Source organism: Ambystoma mexicanum, chromosome 1p, assembly GCF_040938575.1.
Source record: "Ambystoma mexicanum isolate Mex_15411 chromosome 1p, UKY_AmexF1_1, whole genome shotgun sequence".
Taxonomy (NCBI): Eukaryota; Metazoa; Chordata; class Amphibia; order Caudata; family Ambystomatidae; genus Ambystoma; species Ambystoma mexicanum.
In genome coordinates, this window is record NC_090921.1 from 19,330,234 (window position 1) to 19,354,342 (window position 24,109).

Here is a 24,109-nt window from a genome sequence, read left to right on the forward strand (position 1 = left end):
AGCCCCAGAGATGGAGGAAAGCCCTGCAGGGGGCGCTGTATAGAAGAGCCCAGCTCACTCCCTCTCCTGGGGGAGATTTCCTCCAGGATTATTCAGTCTATTCCTATAAACCCAGGAGCAGGTCCTGAGCATTTCCTACCTGACCCCAAATGATGATAAGAGCCCCAGAGCTGGGAGGAGAGCCCTGCAGGGGGCGCTGTATAGAAGAGCCCAGCTCACTCACTCTCCTGGGGGAGATTTTCTCCAGGATTATTCAGTCTATTCCTATAAACCCAGGAGCAGGTCCTGAGCATTTCCTACCTGACCCCAAATGATGATAAGAGCCCCAGAGCTGGGAGGAGAGCCCTGCCGGGGGCGCAGCATAGAAGAGACCAGCTCAATCCCTCTCCTGGGAGAGATTTCCTCCAGGATTATTCAGTCTATTCCTATAAACCCAGGAGAAGGTCCTGGCCATTCCCTACCTGACCCCAAATGATGATAAGAGCCCCAGAGCTGGGAGGAGAGCCCTGCAGGGGGCGCTGTATAGAAGAGCCCAGCTTAATACCTCTCCTGGGAGAGATTTCCTCCAGGATTATTCAGTCTATTCCTATAAACCCAGGAGCAGGTCCTGAGCATTTCCTACCTGACCCCAAATGATGATAAGAGCCCCGGAGCTGGGAGGAGAGCCCTGCAGGGGTCGCTGTATAGAAGAGCCCAGCTCAATCCCTCTCCTGGGGGAGATTTCCTCCAGGATTATTCAGTCTATTCCTATAAACCCAGGAGCAGGTCCTGAGCATTTCCTACCTGACCCCAAATGATGATAAGAGCCCCAGAGCTGGGGGGAGAGCCCTGCAGGGGGCGCTGCATAGAAGAGCCCAGCTCAATCCCTCTCCTGGGAGAGATTTCCTCCAGGATTATTCAGTCTATTCCTATAAACCCAGGAGAAGGTCCTGACCCCAAATGATGATAAGAGCCCCAGAGCTGGGAGGAGAGCCCTGCAGGGGGCGCTGTATAGAAGAGCCCAGCTCAATCCCTCTCCTGGGGGAGATTTCCTCCAGGATTATTCAGTCTATTCCTATAAACCCAGGAGAAGGTCCCGACCATTTCCTACCAGATCCCAAATGATGATAAGAGCCCCAGAGCTGGGAGGAAAGCCCTGCAGGCGGCGCTGTATAGAAGAGCCCCGCTCAGTCCCTCTCCTGGGGGAGATTTCCTCCAGGATTATTCAGTCTATTCCTATAAACCCAGGAGCAGGTCCTGAGCATTTCCTACTTGACTCCAAATGATGATAAGAGCCCCAGAGCTGGGAGGAAAGCCCTGCAGGGGGCGCTGTATAGAAGAGCCCAGCTCACTCCCTCTCCTGGGGGAGATTTCCTCCAGGATTATTCAGGATATTCCTATAATCCCAGGAGTAGGTCCTGAGCATTGCTTACCTGACCCCAAATGATGATAAGAGCCCCAGAGCCGGGAGGAAAGCCCTGCAGGGGGCGCTGTATAGAAGAGCCCAGCTCACTCCCTCTCCTGGGGGAGATTTCCTCCAGGATTATTCAGGATATTCCTATAAACCCAGGAGGAGGTCCTGAGCATTTCCTACCTGATCCCAAATGATGATAAGAGCCCCAGAGCTGGGAGGAAAGCCCTGCAGGGGGCGCTGTATAGAAGAGCCCAGCTCAATCCTTCTCCTGGGGGAGATTTCCTCCAGGATTATTCAGTCTATTCCTATAAACCCAGGAGAAGGTCCTGAGCATTTCCTACCTGATCCCAAATGATGATAAGAGCCCCAGAGCTGGGAGGAGAGCCCTGCCGGGGGCGCTGCATAGAAGAGCCCAGCTCAATCCCTCTCCTGGGAGAGATTTCCTCCAGGATTATTCAGTCTATTCCTATAAACCCAGGAGCAGGTCCTGAGCATTTCCTACCTGACCCCAAATGATGATAAGAGCCCGAGAGCTGGGAGGAAAGCCCTGCAGGGGGCGCTGTATAGAAGAGCCCAGCTCAATCCCTCTCCTGGGGGAGATTTCCTCCAGGATTATTCAGTCTATTCCTATAAACCCAGGAGAAGGTCCTCAGCATTTCCTACCAACCCCAAATGATGATAAGAGCCCGAGAGCTGGGAGGAAAGCCCTGCAGGGGGCGCTGTATAGAAGAGCCCAGCTCAATCCCTCTCCTGGGGGAGATTTCCTCCAGGATTATTCAGTCTATTCCTATAAACCCAGGAGCAGGTCCTGAGCATTTCCTACCTGACCCCAAATGATAAGAGCCCCAGAGCCGGGAGGAAAGCCCTGCAGGGGGCGCTGTATAGAAGAGCCCAGCTCAATCCCTCTCCTGGGAGAGATTTCCTCCAGGATTATTCAGTCTATTCCTATAAACCCAAGAGAAGGTCCTGAGCATTTCCTACCTGACCCCAAATGATGATAAGAGCCCCAGAGCCGGGAGGAAAGCCCTGCGGGGGCGCTGTATAGAAGAGCCCAGCTCACTCACTCTCCTGGGGGAGATTTCCTCCAGGATTATTCAGTCTATTCCTACAAACCCAAGAGAAGGTCCTGGGCATTTCCTACCTAACCCCAAATGATGATAAGAGCCCCCTGAGCTGGGAGGAGAGCCATGCAGGGGGCGCTGTATAGAGGAGCCCAGCTCAATCCCTCTCCTGGGGGAGATTTCCTCCAGGATTATTCAGTCTATTCCTATAAACCCAGGAGAAGGTCCTGAGCATTTCCTACTTGACCCCAAATGGTGATAAGAGCCTCCAGAGCTGGGAGGAAAGCCCTGCAGGGGGCGCTGTATAGAAGAGCCCAGCTCGCTCCCTCTCCTGGGAGAGATTTCCTCCAGTATTATTCAGTCTATTCCTATAAACCCAGGAGAAGGTCCTGAGCATTTCCTACCTGACCCCAAATGATGATAAGAGCCCCAGAGCTGGGAGGAAAGCCCTGCAGGGGGCGCTGTATAGAAGAGTCCAGCTCAATCCCTCTCCTGGGGGAGATTTCCTCCAGGATATTCAGTCTATTCCTATAAACCCAGGAGAAGGTCCTGAGCATTTCCTACCTGACCGCAAATGATGATAAGAGCCCCCTGAGCTGGGAGGAGAGCCATGCAGGGGGCGCTGTATAGAGGAGCCCAGCTCAATCCCTCTCCTGGGGGAGATTTCCTCCAGGATTATTCAGTCTATTCCTATAAACCCAGGAGAAGGTCCAGAGCATTTTCTACCTGACCCCAGATGATGATAAGAGCCCCAGAGATGGAGGAAAGCCCTGCAGGGGGCGCTGTATAGAAGAGCCCAGCTCACTCCCTCTCCTGGGGGAGATTTTCTCCAGGATTATTCAGTCTATTCCTATAAACCCAGGAGCAGGTCCTGAGCATTTCCTACCTGACCGCAAATGATGATAAGAGCCCCCTGAGCTGGGAGGAGAGCCATGCAGGGGGCGCTGTATAGAGGAGCCCAGCTCAATCCCTCTCCTGGGGGAGATTTCCTCCAGGATTATTCAGTCTATTCCTATAAACCCAGGAGAAGGTCCAGAGCATTTTCTACCTGACCCCAGATGATGATAAGAGCCCCAGAGATGGAGGAAAGCCCTGCAGGGGGCGCTGTATAGAAGAGCCCAGCTCACTCCCTCTCCTGGGGGAGATTTTCTCCAGGATTATTCAGTCTATTCCTATAAACCCAGGAGCAGGTCCTGAGCATTTCCTACCTGACCCCAAATGATGATAAGAGCCCCAGAGCTGGGAGGAGAGCCCTGCAGGGGGCGCTGTATAGAAGAGCCCAGCTCACTCCCTCTCCTGGGGGAGAATTTCTCCAGGATTATTCAGTCTATTCCTATAAACCCAGGAGCAGGTCCTGAGCATTTCCTACCTGACCCCAAATGATGATAAGAGCCCCAGAGCTGGGAGGAGAGCCCTGCCGGGGGCGCTGCATAGAAGAGCCCAGCTCAATCCCTCTCCTGGGAGAGATTTCCTCCAGGATTATTCAGTCTATTCCTATAAACCCAGGAGAAGGTCCTGGCCATTCCCTACCTGACCCCAGATGATCATAAGAGCCCCAGAGCTGGGAGGAAAGCCCTGCAGGGGGGGCTGTATAGAAGAGCCCAGCTCAATCCCTCTCCTGGGAGAGATTTCCTCCAGGATTATTCAGTCTATTCCTATAAACCCAGGAGAAGGTCCTGAGCATTTCCTACCTGACCCCAAATGATGATAAGAGCCCCAGAGCTGGGAGGAAAGCCCGGCAGGGGGGGCTGTATAGAAGAGCCCAGCTCAATCCCTCCCCTGGGAGAGATTTCCTCCAGGATTATTCAGTCTATTCCTACAAACCCAAGAGAAGGTCCTGAGCATTTCCTACCTGACCCCAAATGATAAGAGCCCCAGAGCTGGGAGGAAAGCACTGCAGGGGGGGCTGTATAGAAGAGCCCAGCTCAATCCCTCACCTGGGAGAGACTTCCTCCAGGATTATTCAGTCTATTCCTATAAACCCAGGAGAAGGTCCTGAGCATTTCCTACCTGACCCCAGATGATGATAAGAGCCCCAGAGATGGAGGAAAGCCCTGCAGGGGGCGCTGTATAGAAGAGCCCAGCTCACTCCCTCTCCTGGGGGAGATTTCCTCCAGGATTATTCAGTCTATTCCTATAAACCCAGGAGCAGGTCCTGAGCATTTCCTACCTGACCCCAAATGATGATAAGAGCCCCAGAGCTGGGAGGAGAGCCCTGCAGGGGGCGCTGTATAGAAGAGCCCAGCTCACTCACTCTCCTGGGGGAGATTTTCTCCAGGATTATTCAGTCTATTCCTATAAACCCAGGAGCAGGTCCTGAGCATTTCCTACCTGACCCCAAATGATGATAAGAGCCCCAGAGCTGGGAGGAGAGCCCTGCCGGGGGCGCTGCATAGAAGAGACCAGCTCAATCCCTCTCCTGGGAGAGATTTCCTCCAGGATTATTCAGTCTATTCCTATAAACCCAGGAGAAGGTCCTGGCCATTCCCTACCTGACCCCAAATGATGATAAGAGCCCCAGAGCTGGGAGGAGAGCCCTGCAGGGGGCGCTGTATAGAAGAGCCCAGCTCAATACCTCTCCTGGGAGAGATTTCCTCCAGGATTATTCAGTCTATTCCTATAAACCCAGGAGCAGGTCCTGAGCATTTCCTACCTGACCCCAAATGATGATAAGAGCCCCGGAGCTGGGAGGAGAGCCCTGCAGGGGTCGCTGTATAGAAGAGCCCAGCTCAATCCCTCTCCTGGGGGAGATTTCCTCCAGGATTATTCAGTCTATTCCTATAAACCCAGGAGCAGGTCCTGAGCATTTCCTACCTGACCCCAAATGATGATAGAGCCCCAGAGCTGGGAGGAGAGCTCTGCAGGGGGCGCTGCATAGAAGAGCCCAGCTCAATCCCTCTCCTGGGAGAGATTTCCTCCAGGATTATTCAGTCTATTCCTATAAACCCAGGAGAAGGTCCTGACCCCAAATGATGATAAGAGCCCCAGAGCTGGGAGGAGAGCCCTGCAGGGGGCGCTGTATAGAAGAGCCCAGCTCAATCCCTCTCCTGGGGGAGATTTCCTCCAGGATTATTCAGTCTATTCCTATAAACCCAGGAGAAGGTCCCGACCATTTCCTACCAGATCCCAAATGATGATAAGAGCCCCAGAGCTGGGAGGAAAGCCCTGCAGGCGGCGCTGTATAGAAGAGCCCCGCTCAGTCCCTCTCCTGGGGGAGATTTCCTCCAGGATTATTCAGTCTATTCCTATAAACCCAGGAGCAGGTCCTGAGCATTTCCTACCTGACTCCAAATGATGATAAGAGCCCCAGAGCTGGGAGGAAAGCCCTGCAGGGGGCGCTGTATAGAAGAGCCCAGCTCACTCCCTCTCCTGGGGGAGATTTCCTCCAGGATTATTCAGGATATTCCTATAATCCCAGGAGTAGGTCCTGAGCATTGCTTACCTGACCCCAAATGATGATAAGAGCCCCAGAGCCGGGAGGAAAGCCCTGCAGGGGGCGCTGTATAGAAGAGCCCAGCTCACTCCCTCTCCTGGGGGAGATTTCCTCCAGGATTATTCAGGATATTCCTATAAACCCAGGAGGAGGTCCTGAGCATTTCCTACCTGATCCCAAATGATGATAAGAGCCCCAGAGCTGGGAGGAAAGCCCTGCAGGGGGCGCTGTATAGAAGAGCCCAGCTCAATCCTTCTCCTGGGGGAGATTTCCTCCAGGATTATTCAGTCTATTCCTATAAACCCAGGAGAAGGTCCTGAGCATTTCCTACCTGATCCCAAATGATGATAAGAGCCCCAGAGCTGGGAGGAGAGCCCTGCTGGGGGCGCTGCATAGAAGAGCCCAGCTCAATCCCTCTCCTGGGAGAGATTTCCTCCAGGATTATTCAGTCTATTCCTATAAACCCAGGAGCAGGTCCTGAGCATTTCCTACCTGACCCCAAATGATGATAAGAGCCCGAGAGCTGGGAGGAAAGCCCTGCAGGGGGCGCTGTATAGAAGAGCCCAGCTCAATCCCTCTCCTGGGGGAGATTTCCTCCAGGATTATTCAGTCTATTCCTATAAACCCAGGAGAAGGTCCTCAGCATTTCCTACCAACCCCAAATGATGATAAGAGCCCGAGAGCTGGGAGGAAAGCCCTGCAGGGGGCGCTGTATAGAAGAGCCCAGCTCAATCCCTCTCCTGGGGGAGATTTCCTCCAGGATTATTCAGTCTATTCCTATAAACCCAGGAGCAGGTCCTGAGCATTTCCTACCTGACCCCAAATGATAAGAGCCCCAGAGCCGGGAGGAAAGCCCTGCAGGGGGCGCTGTATAGAAGAGCCCAGCTCAATCCCTCTCCTGGGAGAGATTTCCTCCAGGATTATTCAGTCTATTCCTATAAACCCAGGAGAAGGTCCTGGCCATTCCCTACCTGACCCCAGATGATCATAAGAGCCCCAGAGCTGGGAGGAAAGCCCTGCAGGGGGGGCTGTATAGAAGAGCCCAGCTCAATCCCTCTCCTGGGAGAGATTTCCTCCAGGATTATTCAGTCTATTCCTATAAACCCAGGAGAAGGTCCTGAGCATTTCCTACCTGACCCCAAATGATGATAAGAGCCCCAGAGCTGGGAGGAAAGCCCGGCAGGGGGGGCTGTATAGAAGAGCCCAGCTCAATCCCTCCCCTGGGAGAGATTTCCTCCAGGATTATTCAGTCTATTCCTACAAACCCAAGAGAAGGTCCTGAGCATTTCCTACCTGACCCCAAATGATAAGAGCCCCAGAGCTGGGAGGAAAGCACTGCAGGGGGGGCTGTATAGAAGAGCCCAGCTCAATCCCTCACCTGGGAGAGACTTCCTCCAGGATTATTCAGTCTATTCCTATAAACCCAGGAGAAGGTCCTGAGCATTTCCTACCTGACCCCAGATGATGATAAGAGCCCCAGAGATGGAGGAAAGCCCTGCAGGGGGCGCTGTATAGAAGAGCCCAGCTCACTCCCTCTCCTGGGGGAGATTTCCTCCAGGATTATTCAGTCTATTCCTATAAACCCAGGAGCAGGTCCTGAGCATTTCCTACCTGACCCCAAATGATGATAAGAGCCCCAGAGCTGGGAGGAGAGCCCTGCAGGGGGCGCTGTATAGAAGAGCCCAGCTCACTCACTCTCCTGGGGGAGATTTTCTCCAGGATTATTCAGTCTATTCCTATAAACCCAGGAGCAGGTCCTGAGCATTTCCTACCTGACCCCAAATGATGATAAGAGCCCCAGAGCTGGGAGGAGAGCCCTGCCGGGGGCGCTGCATAGAAGAGACCAGCTCAATCCCTCTCCTGGGAGAGATTTCCTCCAGGATTATTCAGTCTATTCCTATAAACCCAGGAGAAGGTCCTGGCCATTCCCTACCTGACCCCAAATGATGATAAGAGCCCCAGAGCTGGGAGGAGAGCCCTGCAGGGGGCGCTGTATAGAAGAGCCCAGCTCAATACCTCTCCTGGGAGAGATTTCCTCCAGGATTATTCAGTCTATTCCTATAAACCCAGGAGCAGGTCCTGAGCATTTCCTACCTGACCCCAAATGATGATAAGAGCCCCGGAGCTGGGAGGAGAGCCCTGCAGGGGTCGCTGTATAGAAGAGCCCAGCTCAATCCCTCTCCTGGGGGAGATTTCCTCCAGGATTATTCAGTCTATTCCTATAAACCCAGGAGCAGGTCCTGAGCATTTCCTACCTGACCCCAAATGATGATAAGAGCCCCAGAGCTGGGGGGAGAGCCCTGCAGGGGGCGCTGCATAGAAGAGCCCAGCTCAATCCCTCTCCTGGGAGAGATTTCCTCCAGGATTATTCAGTCTATTCCTATAAACCCAGGAGAAGGTCCTGACCCCAAATGATGATAAGAGCCCCAGAGCTGGGAGGAGAGCCCTGCAGGGGGCGCTGTATAGAAGAGCCCAGCTCAATCCCTCTCCTGGGGGAGATTTCCTCCAGGATTATTCAGTCTATTCCTATAAACCCAGGAGAAGGTCCCGACCATTTCCTACCAGATCCCAAATGATGATAAGAGCCCCAGAGCTGGGAGGAAAGCCCTGCAGGCGGCGCTGTATAGAAGAGCCCCGCTCAGTCCCTCTCCTGGGGGAGATTTCCTCCAGGATTATTCAGTCTATTCCTATAAACCCAGGAGCAGGTCCTGAGCATTTCCTACCTGACTCCAAATGATGATAAGAGCCCCAGAGCTGGGAGGAAAGCCCTGCAGGGGGCGCTGTATAGAAGAGCCCAGCTCACTCCCTCTCCTGGGGGAGATTTCCTCCAGGATTATTCAGGATATTCCTATAATCCCAGGAGTAGGTCCTGAGCATTGCTTACCTGACCCCAAATGATGATAAGAGCCCCAGAGCCGGGAGGAAAGCCCTGCAGGGGGCGCTGTATAGAAGAGCCCAGCTCACTCCCTCTCCTGGGGGAGATTTCCTCCAGGATTATTCAGGATATTCCTATAAACCCAGGAGGAGGTCCTGAGCATTTCCTACCTGATCCCAAATGATGATAAGAGCCCCAGAGCTGGGAGGAAAGCCCTGCAGGGGGCGCTGTATAGAAGAGCCCAGCTCAATCCTTCTCCTGGGGGAGATTTCCTCCAGGATTATTCAGTCTATTCCTATAAACCCAGGAGAAGGTCCTGAGCATTTCCTACCTGATCCCAAATGATGATAAGAGCCCCAGAGCTGGGAGGAGAGCCCTGCTGGGGGCGCTGCATAGAAGAGCCTAGCTCAATCCCTCTCCTGGGAGAGATTTCCTCCAGGATTATTCAGTCTATTCCTATAAACCCAGGAGCAGGTCCTGAGCATTTCCTACCTGACCCCAAATGATGATAAGAGCCCGAGAGCTGGGAGGAAAGCCCTGCAGGGGGCGCTGTATAGAAGAGCCCAGCTCAATCCCTCTCCTGGGGGAGATTTCCTCCAGGATTATTCAGTCTATTCCTATAAACCCAGGAGAAGGTCCTCAGCATTTCCTACCAACCCCAAATGATGATAAGAGCCCGAGAGCTGGGAGGAAAGCCCTGCAGGGGGCGCTGTATAGAAGAGCCCAGCTCAATCCCTCTCCTGGGGGAGATTTCCTCCAGGATTATTCAGTCTATTCCTATAAACCCAGGAGCAGGTCCTGAGCATTTCCTACCTGACCCCAAATGATAAGAGCCCCAGAGCCGGGAGGAAAGCCCTGCAGGGGGCGCTGTATAGAAGAGCCCAGCTCAATCCCTCTCCTGGGAGAGATTTCCTCCAGGATTATTCAGTCTATTCCTATAAACCCAAGAGAAGGTCCTGAGCATTTCCTACCTGACCCCAAATGATGATAAGAGCCCCAGAGCCGGGAGGAAAGCCCTGCAGGGGGCGCTGTATAGAAGAGCCCAGCTCACTCACTCTCCTGGGGGAGATTTTCTCCAGGATTATTCAGTCTATTCCTATAAACCCAGGAGCAGGTCCTGAGCATTTCCTACCTGACCCCAAATGATGATAAGAGCCCCAGAGCTGGGAGGAGAGCCCTGCCGGGGGCGCTGCATAGAAGAGCCCAGCTCAATCCCTCTCCTGGGAGAGATTTCCTCCAGGATTATTCAGTCTATTCCTATAAACCCAGGAGAAGGTCCTGGCCATTCCCTACCTGACCCCAAATGACGATAAGAGCCCCAGAGCTGGGAGGAGAGCCCTGCAGGGGGTGCTGTATAGAAGAGCACAGCTCCCTCCCTCTCCTGGGGGAGATTTCCTCCAGGATTATTCAGTCTATTCCTATAAACCCAGGAGGAGGTCCTGAGCATTTCCTACCTGATCCCAAATGATGATAAAGGCCCCAGAGCTGGGAGGAAAGCCCTGCAGGGGGCGCTGTATAGAAGAGCCCAGCTCAATCCCTCTCCTGGGGGAGATTTCCTCCAGGATTATTCAGTCTATTCCTATAAACCCAGGAGAAGGTCCTGAGCATTTCCTACCTGATCCCAAATGATGATAAGAGCCCCAGAGCTGGGAGGAAAGCCCTGCAGGGGGCGCTGTATAGAAGAGCCCAGCTCAATCCCTCTCCTGGGGGAGATTTCCTCCAGGATTATTCAGTCTATTCCTATAAACCCAGGAGCAGGTCCTGAGCATTGCTTACCTGACCCCAAATGATGATAAGAGCCCCAGAGCTGGGAGGAGAGCCCTGCAGGGGGCGCTGTATAGAAGAGCCCAGCTCAATCCCTCTCCTGGGGGAGATTTCCTCCAGGATTATTCAGTCTATTCCTATAAACCCAGGAGCAGGTCCTGAGCATTTCCTACCTGACCCCAAATGATGATAAGAGCCCGAGAGCTGGGAGGAAAGCCCTGCAGGGGGCGCTGTATAGCAGAGCCCAGCTCAATCCCTCTCCTGGGGGAGATTTCCTCCAGGATTATTCAGTCTATTCCTATAAACCCAGGAGAAGGTCCTCAGCATTTCCTACCAACCCCAAATGATGATAAGAGCCCGAGAGCTGGGAGGAAAGCCCTGCAGGGGGCGCTGTATAGAAGAGCCCAGCTCAATCCCTCTCCTGGGGGAGATTTCCTCCAGGATTATTCAGTCTATTCCTATAAACCCAGGAGCAGGTCCTGAGCATTTCCTACCTGACCCCAAATGATAAGAGCCCCAGAGCCGGGAGGAAAGCCCTGCAGGGGGCGCTGTATAGAAGAGCCCAGCTCAATCCCTCTCCTGGGAGAGATTTCCTCCAGGATTATTCAGTCTATTCCTATAAACCCAAGAGAAGGTCCTGAGCATTTCCTACCTGACCCCAGATGATGATAAGAGCCCCAGAGCTGGGAGGAGAGCCCTGCAGGGGGCGCTGTATAGAAGAGTTCAGCACAATCCTTCTCCTGGGAGAGATTTCCTCCAGGATTATTCAGTCTATTCCTATAAACCCAGGAGAAGGTCCTGAGCATGTCTTACCTGACCCCAGAAAATTATAGCCAAGAGCCCCAGAGATGGAGGAAAGCACTGCAGGGGGCGCTGTATAGAAGAGCCCAGCTCAATTCCTCTCCTGGGAGAGATTTCCTCCAGGATTATTCAGTCTATTCCTATAAACCCAGGAGAAGGTCCTGAGCATTTCCTACCTGACCCCAAATAATGATAAGAGCCCCAGAGCTGGGAGGAAAGCCCTGCAGGGGGCGCTGTATAGAGGAGCCCAGCTCAATCCCTCTCCTGGGAGAGATTTCCTCCAGGATTAATCAGTCTATTCCTATAAACCCAGGAGAAGGTCCTGAGCATTACCTACCTGACCCCAAATGATGATAAGAGCCCCAGAGCCGGGAGGAAAGCCCTGCAGGGGGCGCTGTATAGAAGGGCCCAGCTCACTCCCTCTCCTGGGAGAGATTTCCTCCAGGATTATTCAGTCTATTCCTATAAACCCAGGAGCAGGTCCTGAGCATTGCTTACCTGACCCCAAATGATGATAAGAGCTCCAGAGCTGGGAGGAAAGCCCTGCAGGGGGCGCTGTATAGAGGAGCCCAGCTCAATCCCTCTCCTGGGAGAGATTTCCTCCAGGATTATTCAGTCTATTCCTATAAACCCAGGAGAAGGTCCTGAGCATTACCTACCTGACCCCAAATGATGATAAGAGCCCCAGAGCCGGGAGGAAAGCCCTGCAGGGGGCGCTGTATAGAAGGGCCCAGCTCACTCCCTCTCCTGGGAGAGATTTCCTCCAGGATTATTCAGTCTATTCCTATAAACCCAGGAGCAGGTCCTGAGCATTGCTTACCTGACCCCAAATGATGATAAGAGCTCCAGAGCTGGGAGGAAAGCCCTGCAGGGGGCGCTGTATAGAAGAGCCCAGCTCACTCCCTCTCCTGGGGGAGATTTCCTCCAGGATTATTCATTCTATTCCTATAAACCCAGGAGCAGGTCCTGAGCATTTCCTACCTGATCCCAAATGATGATAAGAGCCCCGGAGCTGGGAGGAGAGCCCTGCAGGGGGCGCTGTATAGAAGAGCCCAGCTCAATCCCTCTCCTGGGAGAGATTCCCTCCAGGATTATTCAATCTATTCCTATAAACCCAGGAGAAGGTCCTGAGCATTTCCTACCTGACCCCAGATGATGATAAGAGCCCCAGAGCTGGGAGGAGAGCCCTGCGGGGGGCGCTGTATAGAAGAGCTCAGCTCACTCCCTCTCCTGGGGGAGATTTCCTCCAGGATTATTCAGTCTATTTCTATAAACCCAGGAGAAGGTCCTGGCCATTCCCTACCTGACCCCAAATGTTGATAAGAGCCCCAGAGCTGGGAGGAGAGCCCTGCAGGGGGCGCTGTATAGAAGAGTCCAGCTCAATCCCTCTCCTGGGAGAGATTCCCTCCAGGATTATTCAATCTATTCCTATAAACCCAGGAGAAGGTCCTGAGCATTTCCTACCTGACCCCAAATGATGATAAGAACCCCAGAGCTGGGAGGAAAGCCTTGCAGGGGGCGCTGTATAGAAGAGCCCAGCTCAATCCCTCCCTCCTGAGAGATTTCCTCCAGGATTATTCAATCTATTCCTATAAACCCAGGAGAAGGTCCTGAGCATTTCCTACCTGACCCCAGATGATAAGAACCCCAGAGCTGGGAGGAAAGGCCTGCAGGGGGCGCTGTATAGACGAGCCCAGCTCACTCCCTCTCCTGGGGGAGATTTTCTCCAGGATTATTCAGTCTATTTCTATAAACCCAGGAGAAGGTCCTGAGCATTTCCTACCTGACCCCAGATGATAAGAACCCCAGAGCTGGGAGGAAAGGCCTGCAGGGGGCGCTGTATAGACGAGCCCAGCTCACTCCCTCTCCTGGGGGAGATTTTCTCCAGGATTATTCAGTCTATTCCTATAAACCCAGGAGAAGGTCCTGAGCATTTCCTACCTCACCCGAAATGATGATAAGAGCCCCAGAGCTGGGAGGAGAGCCCTGCAGGGGGCGCTGTATAGAAGAGCACAGCTCAGTCCCTCTCCTGGGGGAGATTTCCTCCAGGATTATTCAGTCTATTCCTATAAACCCAAGAGAAGGTCCTGAGCATTTCCTAACTGACCCCAAATGATGATAAGAGCCCCAGAGCTGGGAGGAAAGGCCTGCAGGGGGCGCTGTATAGCAGAGTCCAGCTCCCTCCCTCTCCTGGGAGGGATTTCCTCCAGGATTATTCAGTCTATTCCTATAATCCCAGGAGCAGGTCCTGGCCATTCCCTACCTGAACCCAAATGATGATAAGAGCCCCAGTGCTGGGAGGCGAGCCCTGCAGGGGGCGCTGTATAGAAGAGCCCAGCTCAATCCCTCTCCTGGGGGAGATTTCCTCCAGGATTATTCAGTCTATTCCTATAATCCCAGGAGCAGGTCCTGGCCATTCCCTACCTGAACCCAAATGATGATAAGAGCCCCAGAGCTGGGAGGAGAGCCCTGTAGGGGGCGCTGTATAGAAGAGCCCAGCTCAATCCCTCTCCTGGGAGAGATTTCCTCCAGGATTATTCAGTCTATTCTTATAATCCCAGGAGCAGGTCCTGAGCATTTCCTACCTGACCCCAGATGATAAGAACCCCAGAGCTGGGAGGAAAGGCCTGCAGGGGGCGCTGTATAGACGAGCCCAGCTCACTCCCTCTCCTGGGGGAGATTTTCTCCAGGATTATTCAGTCTATTCCTATAAACCCAGGAGAAGGTCCTGAGCATTTCCTACCTCACCCGAAATGATGATAAGAGCCCCAGAGCTGGGAGGAGAGCCCTGCAGGGGGCGCTGTATAGAAGAGCCCAGCTCAGTCCCTCTCCTGGGGGAGATTTCCTCCAGGATTATTCAGTCTATTCCTATAAACCCAAGAGAAGGTCCTGAGCATTTCCTAACTGACCCCAAATGATGATAAGAGCCCCAGAGCTGGGAGGAAAGGCCTGCAGGGGGCGCTGTATAGCAGAGTCCAGCTCCCTCCCTCTCCTGGGAGGGATTTCCTCCAGGATTATTCAGTCTATTCCTATAATCCCAGGAGCAGGTCCTGGCCATTCCCTACCTGAACCCAAATGATGATAAGAGCCCCAGTGCTGGGAGGCGAGCCCTGCAGGGGGCGCTGTATAGAAGAGCCCAGCTCAATCCCTCTCCTGGGGGAGATTTCCTCCAGGATTATTCAGTCTATTCCTATAATCCCAGGAGCAGGTCCTGGCCATTCCCTACCTGAACCCAAATGATGATAAGAGCCCCAGAGCTGGGAGGAGAGCCCTGCAGGGGGCGCTGTATAGAAGAGCCCAGCTCAATCCCTCTCCTGGGGGAGATTTCCCCCAGGATTATTCAGTCTATTCCTATAAACCCAGGAGAAGGTCCTGAGCATTTCCTACCTGACCCCAAATGATGATAAGAGCGCCAGAGCTGGGAGGAAAGCCCTGCAGGGGGCGCTGTATAGAAGAGCCCAGCTCAATCCCTCTCCTGGGGGAGATTTCCCCCAGGATTATTCAGTCTATTCCTATAAACCCAGGAGAAGGTCCTGAGCATTTCCTACCTGACCCCGAATGATGATAAGAGCCCCCAGAGCTGGGAGGAAAGCCCTGCAGGGGGCGCTGTATAGAAGAGCCCAGCTCAGTCCCTCTCCTGGGGGAGATTTCCTCCAGGATTATTCAGTCTATTCCTATAAACCCAGGAGAAGGTCCTGAGCATTTCCTACCTGACCCCGAATGATGATAAGAGCCCCCAGAGCTGGGAGGAAAGCCCTGCAGGGGGCGCTGTATAGAAGAGCCCAGCTCAGTCCCTCTCCTGGGAGAGATTTCCTCCAGGATTATTCAGGATATTCCTATAAACCCAGGAGCAGGTCCTGGGCATTGCTTACCTGACCCCAAATGATGATAAGAGCCCCGGAGCTGGGAGGAGAGCCCTGCAGGGGGCGCTGTATAGAAGAGCCCAGCTCAATCCCTCTCCTGGGAGAGATTTCCTCCAGGATTATTCAGTCTATTCCTATAAACCCAGGAGAAGGTCCTGAGCATTTCCTACCTGACCCCAAATAATGATAAGAGCCCCAGAGCTGGGAGGAAAGCCCTGCAGGGGGCGCTGTATAGAGGAGCCCAGCTCAATCCCCCTCCTGGGAGAGATTTCCTCCAGGATTATTCAGTCTATTCCTATAAACCCAGGAGAAGGTCCTGAGCATTTCCTACCTGACCCCAAATGATGATAAGAGCCCCAGAGCTGGGAGGAGAGCCCTGCAGGGGGCACTGTATAGAAGAGCCCAGCTCAATCCCTCTCCTGGGGGAGATTTCCCCCAGGATTATTCAGTCTATTCCTATAAACCCAGGAGAAGGTCCTGAGCATTTCCTACCTGACCCCGAATGATGATAAGAGCCCCCAGAGCTGGGAGGAAAGCCCTGCAGGGGGCGCTGTATAGAAGAGCCCAGCTCAGTCCCTCTCCTGGGAGAGATTTCCTCCAGGATTATTCAGGATATTCCTATAAACCCAGGAGCAGGTCCTGGGCATTGCTTACCTGACCCCAAATGATGATAAGAGCCCCAGAGCTGGGAGGAGAGCCCTGCAGGGGGCGCTGTATAGAAGAGCCCAGCTCAATCCCTCTCCTGGGAGAGATTTCCTCCAGGATTATTCAGTCTATTCCTATAAACCCAGGAGAAGGTCCTGAGCATTTCCTACCTGACCCCAAATGATGATAAGAGCCCCAGAGCTGGGAGGAAAGCCCTGCAGGGGGCGCTGTATAGAGGAGCCCAGCTCAATCCCCCTCCTGGGAGAGATTTCCTCCAGGATTATTCAGTCTATTCCTATAAACCCAGGAGAAGGTCCTGAGCATTTCCTACCTGACCCCAAATGATGATAAGAGCCCCAGAGCTGGGAGGAGAGCCCTGCAGGGGGCACTGTATAGAAGAGCCCAGCTCACTCCCTCTCCCGGGAGAGATTTCCTCCAGGATTATTCAGTCTATTCCTATGAACCCAGGAGAAGGTCCTGGGCATTTCCTACCTGATCCCAAATGATGCTAAGAGCCCCAGAGCTGGGAGGAAAGCCCTGCAGGGGGCGCTGTATAGAAGAGCCCAGCTCAATCCCTCTCCTGGGGGAGATTTCCCCCAGGATTATTCAGTCTATTCCTATAAACCCAGGAGAAGGTCCTGAGCATTTCCTACCTGACCCCGAATGATGATAAGAGCCCCCAGAGCTGGGAGGAAAGCCCTGCAGGGGGCGCTGTATAGAAGAGCCCAGCTCAGTCCCTCTCCTGGGGGAGATTTCCTCCAGGATTATTCAGTCTATTCCTATAAACCCAGGAGAAGGTCCTGAGCATTTCCTACCTGACCCCGAATGATGATAAGAGCCCCCAGAGCTGGGAGGAAAGCCCTGCAGGGGGCGCTGTATAGAAGAGCGCAGCTCAGTCCCTCTCCTGGGAGAGATTTCCTCCAGGATTATTCAGGATATTCCTATAAACCCAGGAGCAGGTCCTGGGCATTGCTTACCTGACCCCAAATGATGATAAGAGCCCCAGAGCTGGGAGGAGAGCCCTGCAGGGGGCGCTGTATAGAAGAGCCCAGCTCAATCCCTCTCCTGGGAGAGATTTCCTCCAGGATTATTCAGTCTATTCCTATAAACCCAGGAGAAGGTCCTGAGCATTTCCTACCTGACCCCAAATAATGATAAGAGCCCCAGAGCTGGGAGGAAAGCCCTGCAGGGGGCGCTGTATAGAGGAGCCCAGCTCAATCCCCCTCCTGGGAGAGATTTCCTCCAGGATTATTCAGTCTATTCCTATAAACCCAGGAGAAGGTCCTGAGCATTTCCTACCTGACCCCAAATGATGATAAGAGCCCCAGAGCTGGGAGGAGAGCCCTGCAGGGGGCACTGTATAGAAGAGCCCAGCTCAATCCCTCTCCTGGGGGAGATTTCCCCCAGGATTATTCAGTCTATTCCTATAAACCCAGGAGAAGGTCCTGAGCATTTCCTACCTGACCCCGAATGATGATAAGAGCCCCCAGAGCTGGGAGGAAAGCCCTGCAGGGGGCGCTGTATAGAAGAGCCCAGCTCAGTCCCTCTCCTGGGAGAGATTTCCTCCAGGATTATTCAGGATATTCCTATAAACCCAGGAGCAGGTCCTGGGCATTGCTTACCTGACCCCAAATGATGATAAGAGCCCCAGAGCTGGGAGGAGAGCCCTGCAGGGGGCGCTGTATAGAAGAGCCCAGCTCAATCCCTCTCCTGGGAGAGATTTCCTCCAGGATTATTCAGTCTATTCCTATAAACCCAGGAGAAGGTCCTGAGCATTTCCTACCTGACCCCAAATGATGATAAGAGCCCCAGAGCTGGGAGGAAAGCCCTGCAGGGGGCGCTGTATAGAGGAGCCCAGCTCAATCCCCCTCCTGGGAGAGATTTCCTCCAGGATTATTCAGTCTATTCCTATAAACCCAGGAGAAGGTCCTGAGCATTTCCTACCTGACCCCAAATGATGATAAGAGCCCCAGAGCTGGGAGGAGAGCCCTGCAGGGGGCACTGTATAGAAGAGCCCAGCTCACTCCCTCTCCCGGGAGAGATTTCCTCCAGGATTATTCAGTCTATTCCTATGAACCCAGGAGAAGGTCCTGGGCATTTCCTACCTGATCCCAAATGATGCTAAGAGCCCCAGAGCTGGGAGGAAAGCCCTGCAGGGGGCGCTGTATAGAAGAGCCCAGCTCAATCCCTCTCCTGGGGGAGATTTCCCCCAGGATTATTCAGTCTATTCCTATAAACCCAGGAGAAGGTCCTGAGCATTTCCTACCTGACCCCGAATGATGATAAGAGCCCCCAGAGCTGGGAGGAAAGCCCTGCAGGGGGCGCTGTATAGAAGAGCCCAGCTCAGTCCCTCTCCTGGGGGAGATTTCCTCCAGGATTATTCAGTCTATTCCTATAAACCCAGGAGAAGGTCCTGAGCATTTCCTACCTGACCCTGAATGATGATAAGAGCCCCCAGAGCTGGGAGGAAAGCCCTGCAGGGGGCGCTGTATAGAAGAGCCCAGCTCAGTCCCTCTCCTGGGAGAGATTTCCTCCAGGATTATTCAGGATATTCCTATAAACCCAGGAGCAGGTCCTGGGCATTGCTTACCTGACCCCAAATGATGATAAGAGCCCCAGAGCTGGGAGGAGAGCCCTGCAGGGGGCGCTGTATAGAAGAGCCCAGCTCAATCCCTCTCCTGGGAGAGATTTCCTCCAGGATTATTCAGTCTATTCCTATAAACCCAGGAGAAGGTCCTGAGCATTTCCTACCTGACCCCAAATAATGATAAGAGCCCCAGAGCTGGGAGGAGAGCCCTGCAGGGGGCGCTGTATAGAAGAGCCCAGCTCAATCCCTCTCCTGGGAGAGATTTCCTCCAGGATTATTCAGTCTATTCCTATAAACCCAGGAGAAGGTCCCGACCATTTCCTACCAGATCCCAAATGATGATAAGAGCCCCAGAGCTGGGAGGAAAGCCCTGCAGGGGGCGCTGTATAGAGGAGCCCAGCTCAATCCCCCTCCTGGGAGAGATTTCCTCCAGGATTATTCAGTCTATTCCTATAAAACCAGGAGAAGGTCCTGAGCATTTCCTACCTGACCCCAAATGATAAGAGCCCCAGAGCTGGGAGGAGAGCACTGCAGGGGGCGCTGTATAGAAGAGCCCAGCTCAATCTCTCTCCTGGGAGAGATTTCCTCCAGGATTATTCAGGATATTCCTATAAACCCAGGAGAAGGTCCTGAGCATTTCCTACCTGACCCCAAATGATGATAAGAGCGCCAGAGCTGGGAGGAGAGCCCTGCAGGGGGCGCTGTATAGAAGAGCCCAGCTCAAGCCCTCTCCTGGGAGAGATTTCCTCCAGGATTATTCAGTCTATTCCTATAAACCCAGGAGCAGGTGCTGGGCATTTCCTACCTGACCCCAAATGATGATAAGAGCCCCAGAGCTGGGAGGAGAGCCCTGCAGGGGGCGCTGTATAGAAGAGCCCAGCTCAAGCCCTCTCCTGGGAGAGATTTCCTCCAGGATTATTCAGTCTGTTCCATTAAACCAGGAGAAGGTCCTGGCCATTTCCTACCTGACCCCAAATGATGATAAGAGCCCCAGAGCTGGGAGGAAAGCCCTGCAGGGGGCGCTGTATAGAAGAGCCCAGCTCAATCCCTCTCCTGGGAGAGATTTCCTGCAGGATTATTCAGTCTATTCCTATAAACCCAGGAGCAGGTCCTGAGCATTTCCTACCAGATCCCAAATGATGATAAGAGCCCCAGAACTGGCAGGAAAGCCCTGCGGGGGGCGCTGTATAGAAGAGCCCAGCTCATTCCCTCTCCTGGGGGAGATTTCCTCCAGGATTATTCAGTCTATTCCTATAAACCCAGGAGAAGGTCCTGAGCATTTCCTTCCTGACCCCAAATGATGATAAGAGCCCCAGAGCTGGGAGGAGAGCCCTGCAGGGGGCGCTGTATAGAAGAGCCCAGCTCAATCCCTCTCCTGGGGGAGATTTCCTCCAGGATTATTCAGTCTATTCCTATAAACCCAGGAGAAGGTCCTGGCCATTTCCTACCTGACCCCAAATGATGATAAGAGCCCCAGAGCTGGGAGGAGAGCCCTGCAGGGGGCGCTGTATAGAAGAGCCCAGCTCAATCCCTCTCCTGGGGGAGATTTCCTCCAGGATTGTTCAGTCTATTCCTATAAACCCAGGAGCAGGTCCTGAGCATTTCCTACCTGACCCCAAATGATGATAAGAGCCCCAGTGCTGGGAGGAGAGCCCTGCAGGGGGCGCTGTGTAGAAGAGCCCAGCTCAATCCCTCTCCTGGGGGAGATTTCCTCCAGGATTATTCAGTCTATTCCTATAAACCCAGGAGAAGGTCCTGAGCATTTCCTACCTGACCCCAAATGATGATAAGAGCCCCAGAGCCGGGAGGAAAGCCCTGCAGGGGGTGCTGTATAGAAGAGCCCAGCTCCATCCCTCTCCTGGGGGAGATTTCCTCCAGGATTATTCAGTCTATTCCTATAAACCCAGGAGAAGGTCCTGAGCATTTCCTACCTGACCCCAAATGATGTTAAGAGCCCCAGAACTGGCAGGAAAGCCCTGGGGGGGCGCTGTATAGAAGAGCCCAGCTCAGTCCCTCTCCTGGGGGAGATTTTCTACAGGATTATTCAGTCTATTCCTATAAACCCAGGAGAAGGTCCTGAGCATTTCCTACCTGACCCCAAATGATGATAAGAGCCCCAGAGCTGGGAGGAGAGCCCTGCAGGGGGCGCTGTATAGAAGAGCCCAGCTCAATCCCTCTCCTGGGGGAGATTTCCTCCAGGATTATTCAGTCTATTCCTATAAACCCAGGAGCAGGTCCTGAGCATTTCCTACCTGACCCCAAATGATGATAAGAGTCCCAGTGCTGGGAGGAGAGCCCTGCAGGGGGCGCTGTGTAGAAGAGCCCAGCTCAATCCCTCTCCTGGGGGAGATTTCCTCCAGGATTATTCAGTCTATTCCTATAAACCCAGGAGAAGGTCCTGAGCATTTCCTACCTGACCCCAAATGATGATAAGAGCCCCAGAGCCGGGAGGAAAGCCCTGCAGGGGGTGCTGTATAGAAGAGCCCAGCTCCATCCCTCTCCTGGGGGAGATTTCCTCCAGGATTATTCAGTCTATTCCTATAAACCCAGGAGAAGGTCCTGAGCATTTCCTACCTGACCCCAAATGATGTTAAGAGCCCCAGAACTGGCAGGAAAGCCCTGGGGGGGCGCTGTATAGAAGAGCCCAGCTCAGTCCCTCTCCTGGGGGAGATTTTCTACAGGATTATTCAGTCTATTCCTATAAACCCAGGAGAAGGTCCTGAGCATTTCCTACCTGACCCCAAATGATGATAAGAGCCCCAGAGCTGGGAGGAGAGCCCTGCAGGGGGCGCTGTATAGAAGAGCCCAGCTCAATCCCTCTCCTGGGGGAGATTTCCTCCAGGATTATTCAGTCTATTCCTATAAACCCAGGAGCAGGTCCTGAGCATTTCCTACCTGACCCCAAATGATGATAAGAGCCCCAGTGCTGGGAGGAGAGCCCTGCAGCGGGCGCTGTGTAGAAGAGCCCAGCTCAATCCCTCTCCTGGGGGAGATTTCCTCCAGGGTTATTCAGTCTATTCCTATAAACCCAGGAGAAGGTCCTGAGCATTTCCTACCTGACGATAAGAGCCCCAGAGCCGGGAGGAAAGCCCTGCAGGGGGTGCTGTATAGAAGAGCCCAGCTCCATCCCTCTCCTGGGGGAGATTTCCTCCAGGATTATTCAGTCTATTCCTATAAACCCAGGAGAAGGTCCTGAGCATTTCCTACCTGACCCCAAATGATGTTAAGAGCCCCAGAACTGGCAGGAAAGCCCTGGGGGGGCGCTGTATAGAAGAGCCCAGCTCAGTCCCTCTCCTGGGGGAGATTTTCTACAGGATTATTCAGTCTATTCCTATAAACCCAGGAGAAGGTCCTGAGCATTTCCTACCTGACCCCAAATGATGATAAGAGCCCCAGAGCTGGGAGGAGAGCCCTGCAGGGGGCGCTGTATAGAAGAGCCCAGCTCAATCCCTCTCCTGGGGGAGATTTCCTCCAGGATTATTCAGTCTATTTCTATAAACCCAGGAGCAGGTCCTGGGCATTTCCTTCCTGACCCCAAATGATGATAAGAGCCCCAGAGCTGGGAGGAGAGCCCTGCAGGGGGCGCTGTATAGAAGAGCCCAGCTCAATCCCTCTCCTGGGAGAGATTTCCTCCAGGATTATTCAGTCTATTCCTATAAACCCAGGAGAAGGTCCTGAGCATTTCCTACCTGACCCCAAATAATGATAAGAGCCCCAGAGCTGGGAGGAAAGCCCTGCAGGGGGCGCTGTATAGAGGAGCCCAGCTCAATCCCCCTCCTGGGAGAGATTTCCTCCAGGATTATTCAGTCTATTCCTATAAACCCAGGAGAAGGTCCTGAGCATTTCCTACCTGACCCCAAATGATGATAAGAGCCCCAGAGCTGGGAGGAGAGCCCTGCAGGGGGCACTGTATAGAAGAGCCCAGCTCCATCCCTCTCCTGGGGGAGATTTCCTCCAGGATTATTCAGTCTATTCCTATAAACCCAGGAGAAGGTCCTGAGCATTTCCTACCTGACCCCAAATGATGTTAAGAGCCCCAGAACTGGCAGGAAAGCCCTGGGGGGGCGCTGTATAGAAGAGCCCAGCTCAGTCCCTCTCCTGGGGGAGATTTTCTACAGGATTATTCAGTCTATTCCTATAAACCCAGGAGAAGGTCCTGAGCATTTCTTACCTGACCCCAAATGATGATAAGAGCCGCAGAGCTGGGAGGAAAGCCCTGCAGGGGGCGCTGTATAGAAGAGCCCAGCTCACTCCCTCTCCTGGGGGAGATTTTCTCCAGGATTATTCAGTCTATTCCTATAAACCCAGGAGCAGGTCCTGGGCATTTCCTACCTGACCCCAAATGATGATAAGAGCCCCAGAGCTGCGAGGAGAGCCCTGCAGGGGGCGCTGTATAGAAGAGTCCAGCTCACTCCCTCTCCTGGGGGAGATTTCCTCCAGGATTATTTAGGATATCCCTGTGTCCCCAGGAGCAGGTCTTGGGCATTGCTTACCTGGGCATATACTTGTCCAGGATCTCCTTTGCTGCGGGGCTGCAGTGGTGGAGGGGCGGGCCTGGGGGGCCCTTCCTTGCTGCTGGAGGTTGTCAGCACTTCCTGCCTGTGCTGCCTCTGCCTTTAATACCCCGGAAGTAGAAGCGCTGTTTCCGGCTCTGGGAGGCGGGTGCAGGCCATAGAGAGACTCTAGGGAAGAGCGCCCCCTTGCAGGGAGTTTACATTGAGCCCGAGGTGTTCTCGGCGTTGCGGGGATAACAGACCCCCCCTTGCTCCGCCCCCCGTATGGTATCGCCCTGGAGTGGGGGGCGCATGCACTGGGCCCCCTCCTGCCTCCAGGCGCCCCCCCCCGTGTGGCGTCCCCAGGGCCCCCTCCTCCAGCTGCTGCCCTCACCCACCGCGACCCCCCAGCCCCCACCTTTCCTTTTCTGCAGCAGTGCACATCATTGCCACCCCCATGCCCTATTCTGGGGGGGGGGGGGGGCAGGAGAGGTCCAATACGGAATAAAGCCAATAATGGCCCGGAGGCAAATCTCCTGCAATAGAGACATGGGGTCAATAGGCGAAGCTGGGGGGCGCAACAGCACCCTAGGGATCCAGGTCCCACGGTCTGAGGGGGCATTATTATGCCCCCTGCCCGCAGTAGCCTTCTACACCCCCCTCCCTCCAGCTCACCTGCTCTGGCACTAGGGTCTGCATCAGCCCCCCCTCCCCCCCCCCCGCCACCCCTCTCAACAGATGCTCCATAACTCCCAAGAGAAGCAGGGGTCTTCCTGGGCTTCTGCAGCACCCCATTGTTTTCTCGGCTCAGCTCTGCCGGGTATGTCCATCCCCTTCCCTAAGCTGCGGGGGCGAGTTAGGTGCACCTAGATACCACTGGGAACACAGCTCGGCTTAAAGGTACAGCACTGAACTGCCCCAACCAGCCAGACTTGCAGAAGGGTGAGCAAGGAAGAAAGAAGGGAAAGTACATGGAGGGGGAGAAGGCCCACAAAAAGGCTGATCCGGGGGAGTGCTGCAGGTGCAAATGACGGAGGAGCAGCACAGTCTGTAGTCCACAATGTGGAGAAAATGAAAACAATATTCAATTCACTCCAAATTAGAATCAACATACAAGAAAAATGAGTACACATACTGAGTGCACAGAGGAAAGCCCCTTAAAAGCAATAGTTGGGATTTTATTAAGACCACTCA

At 53.7% G+C, this 24,109-nt stretch overlaps 1 protein-coding gene across 3 annotated transcripts in view; it reads right to left on the reverse strand.

Annotated features, from left to right (window-relative positions):
• LOC138564070 (zinc finger protein 345-like) overlaps positions 1–24,109 on the reverse strand; it is a 439,931-nt gene that overhangs the window by 93,336 nt on the left and 322,486 nt on the right. Inside the window, exon 1 of one of the 3 annotated variants that reach the window (XM_069642883.1) lies at positions 22,916–23,041. The exons of the other annotated variants lie outside the window; for them this stretch is intronic. The gene's annotated coding sequence lies outside the window, so the exon portion shown is untranslated. Of the gene's footprint in view, positions 1–22,915; positions 23,042–24,109 lie in introns of those variants that run through there. 3 annotated transcript variants of the gene reach the window in all.